Genomic DNA, 4,506 nt, shown 5'->3' with positions numbered 1-4,506 from the left:
TGCATCGGCCGGGAATCGAACCCGGGCCGCCCGCGTGGCAGGCGAGCATTCTACCACTGAACCACCGATGCTCGTATGTCAAGCGTTGGAGATTTATTGTGAAACTCACAAGTACTTATCAAAGGCTGTGACTGCTATTTTTTGTCTTCGGTCACGTCGGCTTCTCAGCTCTCTCACCGTCTGAGCTAGCTACTGAAGAGGTAATGGGCTTGCATCTTTGTGAGCTGGTAGTGGTCATTCAGCGGTTCTTCAGTCGCCAATTGCACATTCAAGTTACTACATAATTATGGCATGTTGTGTTTTGTATTTGATACAGGCATGGTAACCTTACCCAAGGTCAATTAGCGTGATTAGCTGCCACCCCCGGAGGCCCGGGTTCGGTTCCCGGCTCTGCCACGAAATTTGAAAAGTGGTACGAGGGCTGGAACGGGGTCCACTCAGCCTCGAGAGGTCAACTGAGTAGAAGTGGTTTTCCGTGGTTTCCCACTTCTCCTCCAGGCGAATGCCGGGATGGTACCTAACTTGGCCGCTTCCTTCGCTATCCCTTCCAATCTTCCCATCCCACCACAAGGCCCCTGTTCAGCATAGCAGGTGAGGCCGCCTGGGCGAGGTACTGGTCATACTCCCCAGTTGTATCCCCCGACCAAGAGTCTGAAGCTCCAGGACACTGCCCTTGAGGCGGTAGAGGTGGGATCCCTCGCTCAGTCCGAGGGAAAAACCGAACCTGGAGGGTAAAACAGATGATGATGTTGATGATGATGAGTTTTATTTATTTATAAAATGGTCTCTAGATTTAGTTTGAATTTGGTTTTTATTTTAGGAAATTAGTGTTATTTACTTAAGGTGTATTTGCTGTATATTATCTTTTATTGAATCATCTTTAATTGGGGAAATAACCTATTGATGATAAATAAATCTATTCTATTCTATTTTTTCCCGAATGTCAATTAATTTGCTCATCCTCTGAATAACGGTGACAGACTTCACCTGGATGCGATTCTGATTATTTCAGTCCGCTACGAAGGTTATCAAACTCTCTCACCTCCCTCTCTGCCCATCTAGTCCACACAAATGCTGAGATAGCATTTTACGATAAAAAATCGGCATCAACAGTCGCAAATCTTTACTTGAATAATTTCGGACGCTGTTACTTCACACTATATTATGATCACACAGAGTTCTTTTTTCTTCTTCTTAATCTCATAGCCTCCACCGCCTCAAGGAAAGTGTCCCACTTCTCCTCCAGGCAAATGCCGGGATGGTACCTAACTTAAGGCCACGGCCGCTTCCTTCCCTCTTCATTGTCTATCCCTTCCGATACTTCCATCCTCCTCCCCACAAGGCCTCTCTTCAGTATAGCAGGTGAAGCCGCTTGGGCGAGGTACTGGTACTCTTTCCAAATTCCATCCTCCAACGCTAAGTCTCAGACTCCAGGACAATGCCTTTGAAGCGGTAGTAAGTAAGTTCCAACCCTGGATTTTGAAAGGAAGAAAGGAAGAAAGAAAGAAAGAAAGAAAGAAAGAAAGAAAGAAAGAAGAAGTAAAAACAACAAATTAAAATTCATTCTTTAATTTCAATACTAAATATCTGGGTTATAAAAGATGCTCGTACCATGATACCAATTATATTACAAAAATATCTGATAGCTGTTGGGGCTTAATTGTCCTGATTCTCAATTTCATGGTTAGCTTGGGTTTTCAAATTATTATTAACAAATACATCGTAATTAGGAAATATACAGGTTGCAATGATCATTTACAGAGTACAACAAGCAATTCCATGGAAATAAAATATTACTAGTTTAACTTTCTAAATCCCAGGTTCGGATCCTGGTCACGGCCAACAGACCTCCCGAGGCTGAGTGGACCCAGTTCTAGCCCTCACAGCCCTTTTCACCACAGGGGCGGACCAGTGCTTAACACTGCGGCTTACAACACTATAGGTTTAGCTTGTATTCAGTTATATATTCCGATAGACGTTCTCATAAACATAATTTTATCCAAAAATATATAGAGTCCGCCTCTGTGGTGTAGTGGTTAGTGTGATTAGCTGCCACTCCCGAAGGGCCGGGTTTGATTCCCGGCTCTGCCACGAAATTTGAAAAGTGGTACGAGGGCTGGAACGGTGTCCACTCAGCATCGGGCGGTCAACTGAGTAGAGGGGAGTTGAATTCCCTCCTCAGCCATCCTCGAAGTGGTTTTCGGTTTTCTCCCACTTTTCCTCCAGGCAAATGCGTACTTAAAGTTAAGGCCACGGCCGCTTCCTTCCCTCTTCGTTGGCTGTCCCATCCAATCTTCCCATCCCTCACAGGGCCCCTGTTCAGCATAACAGGTGTGGTCGCCTGGTCGAGGCACTGGCCCTCCTTCCCAGTTGTATCACACGGCGCAATGTCTCACGCTCCAGGGTACTGCCCTTGAGGCGGTAGAGGTGGTATCCGTTGCTGAGTCCGAGGTAAAAAATGACCCTCGAGTGTAACGGGATAAAGAAGAAGAAGAAGTGGCGAAAAAAATAAAAACTGTACTATATTAGGAATGCAAATAAATTAGATCTTTCCCATGATTGACCAGACACAGCAACACTTCTAACATTGTTTCAATATTTAAAAAATCCGTCTGTGTGAAAAGAACAACTTCCCTCCCCACATTTTTTGTTGTTGTTGTTGCAGGGACCTCTTGTGATCCGCGGACTACAGATTAAAAACCATAGGGTTACTGGACATTCTTTCTCAGTAACTGTGTTGTAATAAACCTCTCTCACCTGCTCCGCAGCTCTAATCACAAAAGGAAACCTCCTGGTGAAAGAGTAGTTCGAAGAATGAAGGTATGGATAAAAAAGAAGCCCACCGGAGGGCGTGAAAATTAAAGACGCCCTAGCCCTCGAAAAACTTGTACCATCGCGGTCGGAAACGAATAAGAGACGACCAAGAGAGGTCGGGAAGAAAACATGAAACTGAGGGGCCTTGTACGAGCAAGTGGAGATAATGTTAAACTCAGTCAAGGGCCTTGTGGTTGCCAAACTACAATATGAATTTTAGGGCCCTTGTAGCCTACATTTATACAATTCTACTGTACCGTACCCAGGGGAAAATACCCTCTAGGACGATGCCTCCATTCCTGTATGAACATCCGACTAACTCAGGGTTGGGCAGAGTGTGGGTTGGTTGTCGATTGGGTCAGGATAAAAGTCGAAGTTCAACACTAAAATAGCAATCAATGACAGGAAATGGAGGTATAACACGAATGAGAAACAATCATAGGGGGTAAGATGGATTTATTAACAAATATCCCCGATCAAATCACACGAAAATAATTGAATAAAAAAAATAACTTGTAAAAAATGAACTCAAAGTAATGAAATAAATCGAAATAAGAAACGTTAAATGAGTGATAATACAAATTTGACATTAAAAGAAAAACAAGTTCAATAAAGAACATATATAAAAATCAAGACTGAGTATCTTCTCATAGTCCAATGTTTATGTTATATGGCAACAAGTGTACGCAAACACTGCCATTGGTATTTCGATATGGAGTTTCACACTATCGCATCCCAACGATACGGTTTCAAAATTAAGTTACTCCCGAGAGTCATCAAACTATTTCCGTAAAATCAAAATTACATCAAATGAAAATTTACGACGGAAAGAAAAATAATTAAGACGCACCGGACGCTATGTAAGTAATGCAAAATACTAGGGGCAAATCCTACACTATATTTACAATAATTCAAATCATCAAACTAAACATACATATACATCGGATATCGAGTAAAGTCTTAAATGCTACACTGCTTCTAATGTGAATCCCGGTTCACTACAAAAGATCTAGACAGAACTAGATAAACCAACGATACATCAGCACTCGGGCTGTTCCCTTTAAAAACAACGAGACAAGGTATACAATCACAAAATAATAAGGTAAAACCATCCTGTAAGAGAAAAACATATAAATAATCCTTGATGTCATGAAGAAAGCAATGGGCAACATTGCCTCCTTCTGCTGCAGTTTTAGCGCTCAATAGCGCGGTCATCCGTCATGTACTTCCGGGTAGATTACGAGCTGTAAAGAAATATTGAACTCCACTACGCTAAAGATTGGATTTTGTCTCCCGTGGCCGCCACAAGGAAATACTGTCTCTTTCACACATGCCGATAACACAGGCCAGGAATTAGCTTGCCATGAGATAACGCCCATCATCAACTACACGGAAACTCCCGTATATTAATTTCTTCTTAGCATGCTTGGGCCATTTAACAACATCAGACTCAATAGTCTGGAATTAACACTGTCCATTCTGATCACAATATACTCAGAAGACACTAAGCAGGCACACACATCTGCATAATATTCTATCTTGTCAGGCTTACCATCGGCCTGCACCAATACATTATAATTAAGCATGCAATTATTATCTCATCATTCCTCATGAATCCTACTGGCCTTTCCACATAACGAGACGCTGTTCGAGTCCTTGGCAGACCATCAGGCAAACAGAATCCAACTTAAC

At 42.7% G+C, this 4,506-nt stretch overlaps 1 non-coding gene across 1 annotated transcript; it reads right to left on the bottom strand.

The window, feature by feature from the left end:
• TRNAG-GCC (transfer RNA glycine (anticodon GCC)) lies at positions 1 to 71 on the bottom strand. The gene has a single exon. It is a non-coding gene; the product is annotated as a tRNA-Gly (tRNA).
• Positions 72 to 4,506: the final 4,435 nt, after the last annotated feature.

Source organism: Anabrus simplex, chromosome 1 (genome assembly GCF_040414725.1).
Source record: "Anabrus simplex isolate iqAnaSimp1 chromosome 1, ASM4041472v1, whole genome shotgun sequence".
Lineage (NCBI taxonomy): Eukaryota > Metazoa > Arthropoda > Insecta > Orthoptera > Tettigoniidae > Anabrus > Anabrus simplex.
Note: the sequence above shows the minus strand (reverse complement) of the source record. Positions and strands in the feature narration are given on the sequence as shown.